At 44.9% G+C, this 12,825-nt stretch overlaps 1 protein-coding gene across 9 annotated transcripts in view; it reads left to right on the forward strand.

Annotated features, from left to right (window-relative positions):
- The first annotated feature begins 256 nt into the window (after positions 1 to 256).
- ppfibp2b (PPFIA binding protein 2b) overlaps positions 257 to 12,825 on the forward strand; it is a 70,236-nt gene continuing 57,667 nt past the window's right edge. For 6 of the 9 annotated variants that reach the window (XM_066650014.1, XM_066650013.1, XM_066650015.1 and 3 more), the window contains exon 1: positions 258 to 297. The gene's annotated coding sequence lies outside the window, so the exon portion shown is untranslated. Of the gene's footprint in view, positions 298 to 5,626; positions 5,642 to 12,825 lie in introns of those variants that run through there. The other 3 variants (XM_066650010.1, XM_066650012.1, XM_066650011.1) reach the window with 2 other exon arrangements.

The following is a 12,825-nucleotide window of genomic DNA, read 5'->3' on the forward strand; positions in this document are numbered from 1 at the left end:
AAACGACACATTAGTAGATTTCAGTCTTTGTGTAATTTATTATGGCAATGCTAGTACAGAATTTAATCTTTTTAATCATTGAAAAAATGTGTAATTTTTTATATAACAGAGCAGCGTTCTATGATAACGTGTAATAGTATGATTATATTAAACATCAGCTGTTATTACATGGAATAACTTTCAGTCACGCCCCTCAACATTCAGACCACGCCTCCCCGTCACGTGTTACAGAAACAAAACCCAGAGTGAGAGCGCGTGCGGTGTGTCCAGCTGCGGAGCTTCTGCTGAGAGGAGCAGGTGAGTGTGTGTTTCACTGGATCCCACCTCTATACAGCACTGTTTACAACTCTTTATCTCGAATCTGGGTCACAGCAGAGAGCTCTAGTCCCAGAGGTCAGCTTTAAACTGGACTCAAACGGACCTGGACTGGATCCACAACTACTCGTAGTTTTGTTTTTTGCTTTTATATGTTTCTCCATCGTATGAACACAGGAGATGCCTTTTGAATTCTGCCATGAAGAATGGACCAATAGAAATGCTTCAAACTTTACATTAACTTACTTAGAACCGGAGAAGGTTTTCTGATGCATTTTGAAGTTAGAGGCTTGTTTTTTTTTTTTTTTGTATTTTTTGCTCAATATTAACTTCTCTTTATATATTTCCTTGTTATTTTGCATGCATGTGTTTTCTATTTGCATTCACTCTGCTGCTGCTGGTTTGTATTGGACAGTACTCTGAGAGTCCTATGATTTGCAGTTTAAAATTAATTACCATTTTATATTCACTGTTATTGTTTACAACACCAGCCGAGTGTCTTTTCTGTGTGGATACACGCCTTAATTCAGTGCACTGTATTATTTAAAAGTTTGGGTACATGGAGACCATGTTTTCCAATGGTCAGGACCACCGCAGAGTAGGTATGATTGGGTGGTTGCGCTGCAGTGACACTGATAAGTGGATCAGACACAGCAGCTGCTGCTGAAGTTTTTAAACAATGTGTTCACTCACTGTTGTGACACAGTGTGTCTCTCCTCAGACCAGAAGATCATAAGGATCTACTTTTTTTTTCCACGCCCCTGTGTGGTGTAATGTGGCAGCTTCATTCGAATGGCAGTGTGTGGAGAGTTAAAACATGGTGTGCTGGTGTTAAATGCTAAATACAGCACTGCATGCCCCTTCCAGTTTGTCTCTTTCTGCTTGATGAGTGCAGGCTGGTGTGGACGCTCTCAGTGAGGAGTTTATGGGGCAGTCAGGCTGTCGGTGAAGATCACGCGCCTGGGCACTTGGATAAAGCCGTATTTATACTGCTTTTTGATTGTGTTTTCACAGCTCTGGCTTGTCAACCTGTTACTCAGGCCCAGTTTGAAATCAGATATTTGACTGGTTTGACAAGTCCCCTTCCAAACTGAGCTGTGTGATCATCCGTGTTTGAAAACTTTGTAGAGGCCACTGATAATGAGTGCGGCCACTGTGAAATGGGAGGCAGGGAATGAAATGAGATGCTCTGGGGCAGCTGCGACCCCCATGCAGCAGCCAAATGAACACTCAGTGAGACATTCTTTCAGTGCGCCTCGGTAACATGACGCACTGTCACTGCTCATCAAACACAAGCCTTCAGCCTGGTTTCAGTTTGGAGAGCGCACGCCACGTTATAACAGAGCCAAACAGTTTTGGCGAATTTCTGGTCTGCTGCTGTTGCACATGTGCGTCAACACCTGCAGGCGTCTTGTGTGTTTGGGGCACTGAGGTGTGTGTGGAGGGCCTGACAGACCGGTTCTCTGTCCTGTTGTCCTCAGGAGGATCCTTTAATGAGCCGGGTTTTTGCTCCCTGCATGACACAACACACAAGCTACTCAAGCAGGCCCTCTAAGCATCACAGGAGTTTTTTTTATCATCTTGTTTCTGCTTCCGTGCTCCGAGGCTCTCTGTAAAACCAAATTAACTTTCATGGGGAGTCAGAGATGTCCTGTCAGCTGTCCCGGCTTAAGCCTTGCAACAATTTACAATAGCACCGCCCTGTTTTATGCATTTTCACAGGGCTTATGTTACTGTTTTATAGCTGTTTTAATGCATTGTTATAATAGCAGTGTTTTCACAACATCAGCATCATCAGAATTGTTCAGCCATGCACACACTGTTTCTATAATCTCTATTATGACTACCTCCTTATATCTACACTCCATTCTCTCAGCTCCACTGGAACACTTTGTAACTCCACAGTTACAGACATATGCCCAGCTGTTGCTCTGCTTACATTCCCCCCATTCATCTTGTCCTTTAATGAGCAGGACCCCTACAACATTAGGGCGACACTGTTGTGGTGGTGGTGTATTAGTGTGTGTTGCTCTGTGGATCAGACACAGCAGTGCGCCTGGAGTTTTTAAACACTCACTGTCCACTCTGTTGGACACACTTACCTTGTTGGACCATCTTGTAGTTGTAAAGTCAGCGACAGTAGCTCGTCTGTTGCTACAGAGTTTGTGCTGGTCGTTCTCCAGTGCACACAGGACACCTGTGGTGGTGTCCTGATCATTGAAGAACAGGGTGAAAGGGTGGAACTAAGTATGCATTCATTCATTCATTATTTGTAAGCGCTTATCCAGTTCAGGGTTGCGGTGGGTCCAGAGCCTACCTGGAATCATTGGGCACAAGGCAGGAATACACCCTGGAGGGGGTGCCAGTCCTTCACAGGGCAACACAGACACACATTCACTCACACTCACACTTACGGACACTTTTGAGTCACCAATCCACCTCCCAACATGTGTTTTTGGACTGTGGGAGGAAACCGGAGCACCCCGAGGAAACCCACGCGGACACAGGGAGAACACACCACACTCCTCACAGACAGTCACCCAGAGGAAACCCACGCAGACACAGGGAGAACACACCACACTCCTCACAGACAGTCACCCGGAGGAAACCCACGCAGGCACAGGGAGAACACACCACACTCCTCACAGACAATCACCTGGAGGAAACCCACGCAGACACAGGGAGAACACACCACACTCCTCACAGACAGTCACCTGGAGGAAACCCACGCAGGCACAGGGAGAACACACCAAACTCCTCACAGACAGTCACACGGAGCAGGGCTCAAACTCACAACCTCCATGTCCCTGGAGTTGTGTGCCTGCGACACCTACCTGCTGCACCACAGCACATTTTTGAGCTGTAATTTTAAGGCTAAACCTCTTAAATGTGACACACTCATCTATTTTCTTTTGAGTACTTTTACACAACCTGATAAGTACCTCACTATCTGTCAGGCCTGAAATACACTCTCAGAAAATACCCACTTAAATAGCTTATTATTTACTAGAGAAAAGATCACAATGGGCAGGGCAGGATTGCTCTCGAACCCTGATTGGGAAACACTGTGGTAAAGGAAATGATGCAATGTTCTGTGGTATTTACAGTTCATGTTTATGTGCGCGCTGTGGTGCTGCAGGTAGCGTTGCTGCCACAAAGCTTTCAGAGTTCAGTCCCCACCTCAGGTCAGTGTCTGGGTTTGGTGTGTTCTCCTTGTGTCTGTGTGGGCTTTCTCCAGGTCCTCCAGCTGTGAGTGAGTGAGTGAGTGACAGGGTGAATGTGTAAAGCTCTATGTACAGTGCTTGAAATATGTTTCTTTTGAAACCAAGAGAGTTACTAAGTTTGCCACCTGTACTACAGCAGTAGCTTGTAGTCTTAGTACTAGATAGTGGATCATTGCAGTGAGGATTTGATGACATTCGGCCAGATAAACATCAGTAAGGTCAGGTGCTGATGTTAGATGATTAGTTCCGGATCACAAACTCCACTCCAACTCATCCCAGAGGTATTGTATGGTGCTCTAGGGTGACCAGGGTCTCATGTGCAGCTGCTCCAGAGTGTCACGTTCCTTTGGTCAGTACCTCATGGAGTGTGTACAAATCCTCGGACCTATAGTGTGGATACCTTTCTGCTCCAGTGCTATTAAATAGCTACGTCTCTACGGAAATGTTCCACTGTGTATTGTCACTTTAAAGGAGCAGAGATGTTTCTCTCTGCAGTCAAGTGATCAGTACACATGGTGCGGTGCCCAGTAGCAAAAGTCACGAGGCCTGAGCTGTGAGCTCGCCCCTGAAACCCTATCCTCCTGCCACTGGATCTGGGTTTTAAATGGTTGACTTAGCTTATAGGTGAGAAGCTGGCAAGGAGCAGCTCAGCAGCTTGTGGTGTCTTGCACTTTCAAGCTGATTGTTGTAGCATTTCTTAACTTTTTTTGGAGTTGCGTCTTATTTCTGTTAGGCAGCTACACCCTGAATAGGAGTCACATTGTCTGTGGATGCTGTGCACGAGGCTTGCTGCCAAACGGACAACAATGCAGCCTTGTGTGGGTTCAACACAGCATCACATCTGACCCACGTTACGCAACAGATCACCTTTCTCTGCTCTTTACTGCAGGTGCCTTAGATCGTCCTGGCTCTGTCTTCTTGGATTAGCACCAGTGTGTGGAAGGAAATGTGACGGGGGTAAAGTCCTAACCTCCCCACTATTTGTTGCGATTATTGTGTAGAATTAATGTGTAGAAACTTTGTGGACAATCAATAAGCCAACATTTCCTCTGAATTTAAGGGCATTAAAAGGTAGTGACCCAGTAAACAAGGAACGTCGCTGGACGTTCAAAATAGGTCTAAAATTAGTCTGTCTGTCAAGGACATATTTTAAACGTCAATGGACGTCCAAAATCCATCTTAATAAGTTAGTTAAGTGGTGAGCAATCGATAACGTTAGTTATACAAGTAATTTATTTCGGGACCAATTAATAACGTCAATGGGCGTCTCCCACACCCCCCCAGAAGAGCCTTTGGTGATCTTCCACCTGTTGTATAATGAACACATACACACTTAGTGCTGAGTGGCATTGCTCAGGTTGATTGGGAAGGTGCTTCTCTTTTGATGTTTCCTGTATTAAACTGTGTTGACATGCTGTCTTTGTTTGGCCTGATGTCTCTCGCTGACGCTGCACTCTCCTCTGTTCTGCTTTAGACCCAGATTCAGCTCTTTTCTAAAGCTTCATTAATGCAGGCTTTATATAATGCAGTGTCTGAATAAAAATCTCAAATAGATGGCATAAATAAGCAGCATTCATGACATCAAAGGCTAAGTAGGAGCCTAATGAGCCCATCAGTGTAGTAAAAGGAAAGTGATAACCACAGAAAATGAAGAAGGTATGTAACTATATGGTTCACAAACAGTTTGAAACACTCTGAATGTGTTAAACTCTCCACAGGTGTGTGGGGCCCTGTGATAGGCATCGTTACCTGTCCAGGGCCCTGCCTTGCCTTGCATCGAACAACACTTTTTCAAATGTTTTGGCATATGTGACATCACAACAACTTGTCGTTTAAATGGGTTGTTGTGGCAGGAAATCCTCATATACACTGGGGAGTGAGGCGTCCATTTTGAAACTATAATACTTTGCCATAGGTCCAAAAGGACCTGTCCATGATATAAGCTATTTCAGTAGTGCATCGTTTGTGTGTGTGTCCTCAGTTGTGTTTTAGCATCACTATTGGTGTGATCAGGACAAGGCTGTGGTGTTTATACACTACCTGTTGAGGCCGATATTTCAGAGGACAGACCAGACGTCGGTGTCATGTTGAAGGACCTTCAGGTAGGACTGAAAAACAGAGGAAATCAGCTTTCACACACAGTGTTTCCACATCATTAATGATTACTCACACTGTTCAGAGTAATGATTATACACAGAGCTGTTTGAATTTCCCCTCCAGGTTAACGGGCAAGGCGTTCTCATGGTTGATTTTAAGGGCTCACTGGTAGCTTTGGGCTTCCACTGTGAGCTATTTTCATATTGAAATCCTAGTTTGAAAGAGTATGATTTCCAAGTTGCAAGAGCTGCTATTTATATACATTCAACCTCATCCACAGTTTAGGTTTTTGTGGCCATGCTAACGTTTTTCATGCTGTAAGTCTGAATTTGGCCTTTCTAGACTAAAGCAAGCTCAAGAATTAGTCCATAACTCGCTTTTTATTGAGCGCCCTGTGTTCGTTTGTTTGAATTTGTGGAGCCAGAGCAATGCTGCCGATGTTCACGGTACAATGACGTGAGATATTTACAGAAAGAAAGTGACAAATGATAAAATCAAGTTGTATTTCTAAGTAATTAATTATATTTGTAAATGGATAATACACAGGTGTTTTTGAGCTGGTAGGCTACACTGCCTTCAAACATGGTGTAAAAGAAAAAGACATCAACATGCTCTGTATACTGCAGTTCAGCTATGGCCTTTAGGGAGTTTTAACATCTGAAATGTTGCATATTATTACACTGTAGTGAGAATATTTCTTGTACATAATTCAGTGTCAATGCTCAAAGCAAAATTCACCTGTTATTTCCATTCAGATTTTCATTCATTCATTAATTATCTGTAAGCGCTTATCGAGTTCAGGGTCACGGTGGGTCCAGAGCCTACCTGGAATCATTGGGCGCAAGGCGGGAATACACCCTAGAGGGGGCGCCAGTCCTTCACAGGGCAACACAGACTCACACACACACATTCACTCACACACTCACACCTACGGACACTTTTGAGTCGCCAATCCACCTACCAACGTGTGTTTTTGGACCGTAGGAGGAAACCGGAGCACCCAGAGGAAACCCACGCAGACACAGGGAGAACATACCACATTCCTCACAGACAGTATACCTGCTGCACCACCGTGCCGCCCCATTCAGATTTGATTAGTTAATAAGAGTTAGTTAGAGATCAACTGCAGCAGTATTGCCCTCGCAGCAGTCCCTCTGTGGAGAGCAGACTAAACTGCTGTTGTGATTAAGCTGTCATGACACAGTTAAGCCTGAGTTGAACCCAAAGTTAGATTGCTAACACTTGTTTATCAAGTGCTATACTCGCACCTTCATTGGAGTTCCACTCTTTTTGCATAATTCACTCTTTGAGATGTAAACAAAGTCAATCAGAGCAGTGTGGTGTGCAGTGATTGTACAAAAAAGTACTTATGTATTTACAGTGAAATTGTTGGGCATCAAGATTTCACATCAAGCCAAAGCCTGCAGCACACGTTCGGTACATAATATACAGTATATATTAAACATTATTTGTGGAACTATTTTGTCCAGAAAAATCTGTAATTTCCCTCTGTGTCAATCTTTTAAGTGTTCTATGGGTTATGTCCCATCCTGAACATACAGAATTCACAGAAGGTGTTAGCATGGTTTCTTTGGTTATTAGCACCACCAATTTAAACATTCCTGACTATAACATACGGCTCTTTACATCAAGTCAATTTTATAGAACTAATTCTCATCTGAAAAAGCTGCGTCATTCCCCTTTAACCAGCTTTAAGAGTCTCCCTGATAGACAGGCTTTTCCTGTTAACATCTCAATTGCTCAGACTTGTCCGTGCTGTAAGAAATAAACACCACAAAGTGCGGTAACTCTAGCCTGGATCAGTCAGCGTGTTGTCAGAGCTGTGTTCAGATGAATGAAATTGCCTCACAAGCTGTTGGCTCTCCACAGTAACAGAAGTCTGCTGAGCTCACTCTGTGTTGACTCGGGCATGAACAAGTGAAATTAATACTCACTTCCACAGAGTCTGTGGGGTAATGTAGCATCTGTGGACAGGGGTCTTCAAGGGCACAAGTATCTATGAATTCAAATCTACTGCCCCATTACAACAAAAGCAGCAGTCAGCCATTTCCTTTGATGATCCTTCTTTGTGTTTTGCAACCGACATTGTATTGACGTCTAGTGGTCTGAATGCTTCAGAGATTGTGTACTAAACATGTTTTAAACATGGACACTCCTATGTGGAGCCACACTGAAAAGCATACACTCCTTCAATCACCAACTACAAAGTAATTTAATTCACATAATATATGTATGTTGTAATTTTCAAACAAAAATGAAAAAGTCACTCGCCACTTCTTCACTAGTTTGTGGTGGTAAAAGAGCAGCAGGTTTTGTCGCAGTCACACAGCCCCAGGAACCTGGAGGTTGTGGGTTCTAGTCCCTTGTTCTCCTTGTGTGGTGTGTTCTCCCTGTGTCTGCGTGTGTTCCCTCAGGGTGACTGTCTGTGAGGAGTGTGGTATGTTCTCCCTGTGTCTGCGTGGGTTTCCTCTGAGTGACTGTCTATGAGGACTGTGGGGTGTTCTTCCTGTGTCTGTGTGGGTTTCCTCCAGGTGGCTGTCTGTGAGGAGTGTGGTGTTTTCTCCCTGTGTCTGCGTGGGTTTCCTCCAGGTGACTGTCTGTGAGGAGTGTGGTGTGTTCTCCCTGTGTCTGTGTGGGTTTCCTCCAGGTGATTGTCTGTGAGGAGTGTGGTGTGTTCTTCCTGTGTCTGTGTGGGTTTCCTCCAGGAGACTGTCTGTGAGGAGTGTGGTGTGTTCTCCCTGTGTCTGCATGGGTTTCCTCCGGGTGACTGTCTGTGAGGAGTGTGGTGTGTTCTCCCTGTGTCTGCGTGGGTTTCCTCCGGGTGCTCCGGTTTCCTCCTATGGTCCAAAAACACACGTTGGTAGGTGGATTGGCGACTCAAAAGTGTCCATAAGTGTGAATGTGTGAGTGTGTGTGTTGCCCTGTGAAGGACTGGCGCCCCCTCCAGGGTGTATTCCCGCCTTGCGCCCAATGATTCCAGGTCGGGCTCTGGACCCACCGTGACCCTGAACTGGATAAGGGTTACAGATAATGAATGAATGAATGAATTTTAAGGCAAACATCCTCTGATTTCAAATAAAAATTGTTTCAAAAATAAAATCATTGCAGCACAGTTTGTCATTTGTTATTCATTATTACAATATGAGGGCTCCACCTTTGGAGCAGAATAATATCTAGCACTCTGGACGACCTTGAGATCATTTTAATTCGCTGAGCAAACAACTCCTGGAAAAATAATCCAGAAGGCCCTCACCATCTTAAACTCTTTGTTGTCGCTGAAGGCCGAAGAGGGGAGAGTTTGCTTTTTATGGCTTATGTTTGCAGAAAGATATGCCATTATATAAATAATCTGGATTTACAGTTGAATGGAGTGCGGTTGGAGCAGTAATGTGGCACTATAGAAGAACTGCTCTGTGACTGTTGTGTGCTGGAAAACTCCTTTGGGTGCATTAGAAGAGAACCCCTGCTAAAGAATGGGGCAAGGATATCCTATTTACTTTACCTCTGAGGAACTCCTGTGAACTTTTGACCTTCCCGGGTCCTCAAAATGGATGGAGATGAAGATCATGATGATGATATGCAGGAACCATACCCAGGGAGCTGGAGTTCAGTTACGTGCTTACAGCACAGTACAGCATGTGGCACACATTAATAAGCTGAGATCATTCATCTTTTCAGAGTTATACTCAGACACTCTTTTGCCCCTTACGCCAGTTGTAGTTGATTAGTCAGGACACGTGTGCTGTCTTTGCTTTCTTGGTTTTGCTTGGACAAGTGTGTCACATAGTTAAACCTCATGGGTCAAAAACAGCCTTTTAACACCCAAATGTGTACACACACTTTGTGTAATCTCCAGAAAAAAGCTTGAAAGTAACTGGATGTATATGAGTCTCAGGTCACTGTGTTCAATGTAAAAACATCAGCTTAAGGGCTGTGAGGATTGTTCTCTGTTCTTCCTGCATCTGCATGGGTTTCCTCTCGGTGCTTCAGTTTTTTCCCCCATAATCCAAAACCACGTTTTAGTTGGTAGATTGGCCGTGTGAAACTGTCCACAGGTGTGAGTGTGTGAAACTGTCCACAGGTGTGAGTTTGTGAGGGACGGGGTGAGCGTGTGAGAAACTGACCACAGAATTGAGTGTGTGAGTGACTGGGTGAGTGTGTGAAACTGTCCACAGGTGTGAGTGACTGGGTGAGTGTGTGAAACTGTCCACAGGTGTGAGTGACTGTGTTAGTGTGTGAAACTGTCCACAGGTGTGAGTGACTGGGTGAGTGTGTGAAACTGTCCACAGGTGTGAGTGTGTGAAACTGTCCACAAGTGTGTGTGAGTGTGTGAAACTGTCCACAGGTGTGAGTGACTGTGTGAGTGTGTGAAACTGTCCACAAGTGTGTGTGAGTGTGTGAAACTGTCCACAGGTGTGAGTGACTGTGTTAGTGTGTGAAACTGTCCACAGGTGTGAGTGACTGTGTTAGTGTGTGAAACTGTTCACAGGTGTGAGTGACTGTGTTAGTGTGTGAAACTGTCCACAAGTGTGTGTGAAATTGTCTAAAGGTGTGAGTGACTGTGTTAGTGTGTGAAACTGTTCACAGGTGTAAGTGACTGTGTTAGGGTGTGAAACTGTCCACAAGTGTGTGTGAGTGTGTGAAACTGTCCACAGGTGTGAGTGACTGGTTGAGTGTGTGAAACTGTCCACAGATGTGAGTGACTGTGTGAGTGTGTGAAACTGTCCACAAGTGTGTGTGAGTGTGTGAAACTGTCCACAGGTGTGAGTGACTGTGTTAGTGTGTGAAACTGTCCACAGGTGTGAGTGACTGTGTGAGTGTGTGAAACTGTCCACAAGTGTGTGTGAGTGTGTGAAACTGTCCACAGGTGTGAGTGACTGTGTAAGTGTGTGAAACTGTCCACAGGTGTGAGTGACTGTGTTAGTGTGTGAAACTGTCCACAGGTGTGAGTGACTGTGTGAGTGTGTGAAACTGTCCACAAGTGTGTGTGAGTGTGTGAAACTGTCCACAGGTGTCAGTGACTGTGTGAGTGTGTGAAACTGTCCACAAGTGTGTGTGAGTGTGTGAAACTGTCCACAGGTGTGAGTGACTGGTTGAGTGTGTGAAACTGTCCACAGGTGTGAGTGACTGTGTGAGTGTGTGAAACTGTCCACAAGTGTGTGTGAGTGTGTGAAACTGTCCACAGGTGTGAGTGACTGATTGAGTGTGTAAAACTGTTCACAGGTGTGAGTGTGTGACAGTAAGTGTTTGAGTGACTGAGTGAATTTATGACTCCCTGTGATGGACTGACCCCCTGTCTGGTGTGTTTTGCTGCTTTATGCCCAATGATTGAAAGTAGGTTCTGGACACAGCATGACCTGATCATGATGAAGTAGTTACAGAAGATGAATGGATGAATGAGTGAACGAATGAATGAAAGTGTGTAATTCAGAGGGCATGTGTGATGTGTGTTATACTCTGTTTTGGCAGGTCATGTTCTTCACGAATGAAATCGGTGCTCTCATAGGAACACAGTTTTCTCAGTGCTAATGTGTAGAGTAGAAATGCCCAGTACTTGAATGCAGTCTCCAATGCTAAACTATAGAAGCAAACTTCAGACACCAGACATGTCTGAGCTGTCTGACCACATTGTGGGTCAGGGAACGATTGTGTAATCTTCGTTCTTCACGGAAGTATCTCCTTAAAGGTCAAGGATGTTCAAGAGAGATTATTGATTGTTTGGGCCGTGTGTCAGACCCAGGGTTTGTTTTAAGCTGACGTTTCGAGGATGGAGACTTAGTGCTTCGCTGGTTTTTTGTTTGCCCTAAAGCAATCGACTTGTTCCTGCTGGGCCACTTCACTTTCTGCTTTGGTGCAGGTTGTTTTCTTTCTGCTGACTTAAAAAAACCTTCCTGTGGTGCTCAAACAAGGGCATCCCTTACTGGACGTTCTCTCAATGTGAGATTCGTAGGAAACCAAAGTATTATTTTCAGATTTGCTCCCATTGTTATGACCCTTATTTCTCTGCTGCGCTGGACTCTGACAAGTGCTGAGCTGTGTTGAGTTTCTGCTTCTGCTGCAGGAGGCTGCTCTAAGTCCAGGCTAATCTGGACAATACCGGATGCAGGTGCAGCATTTGAATGCAGACTGCTCAACAGCGGGAAATATGAGCTGACCCAGTAAAAGAGTTTTGCAGAAAGCGACGGTATGAGTGCTTCCCCAGACAGGAAAGCTATGAAATTAAGACGACTGGGGCTCGCTTAACTGCCTCCGCCAATGTTATTGTGGGCAGACGCAGCCCAAAATACGTCTGCGCTGTGGATATCTCAGTCAGATAAGAGGAAGCTATTTATGGGAAGGGACAGTGGAGTGGAGCGCTCATCTTTAGTGGCCCAAGCCTCTTTCATTGACAGCGGTAGCCCAAAGCCCAGCACTGTGTCACTCACTCTGTTGACTGCTTATTTACAAGGTGAATATCTGGACAGATCTGTTTCACTTTCTCAACCGTTGATATGTGAAGGAGCTTAAAGCAAAAGGTGGCAGAACTTGTCAGGTTGGGTTTTAGTGGGAACTGAAAGGGAGGGCGTTCCTCTTTCCCACAATGTGACAAACCACAAAGTAACAATCTGAAGAAGCAGGCAGTAAACCTCTAATTTCTTTGACCAAAGGTTATAGATCTGAAATCGTTGGTGTTAACAGGTGGTTTGCCCCGTATTCGATGTGGTCATGGCTTCATCTCTCCTCATGCACTGCAGCTTAAGGAGCCAGTTTGATTTCCTGCTTGACTATGTTCACAGCGGTTGCACATTATATTGACAGATGTCTGCAAATATGTGCTGTATATGCAGATATTGTAAAAAACAAACCAAACCCAGTGGGACCAAGTGTGTCCTGTTGAATGTCAGGGGTGTGTTCGCTGTGCTGGGTTCGCGCTGAGTAATTCTGTGTCATCGTGGTATTAATGAAGACATTAAGCTTTGTTAATGAACTGTGCCGTGCTGTACTTGTCTCTTAGCGCCATTAAACTGAAAGCGTTCATTTTGGCGTTTCAGTGAGAGACTGCGCTGACTGCCACTGTGGGCTTTGTTAAAAAAAGAGAGGCTTCGGCAGCCGTCAAGTGGAGCTAAACCCACCCAGATCACTAAAGCAGCACGGCCTGATCTCTCTCTCTCTCTCTCTCTTACTATCA

This window comes from Hoplias malabaricus, chromosome 17 (assembly GCF_029633855.1).
Source record: "Hoplias malabaricus isolate fHopMal1 chromosome 17, fHopMal1.hap1, whole genome shotgun sequence".
NCBI lineage: Eukaryota > Metazoa > Chordata > Actinopteri > Characiformes > Erythrinidae > Hoplias > Hoplias malabaricus.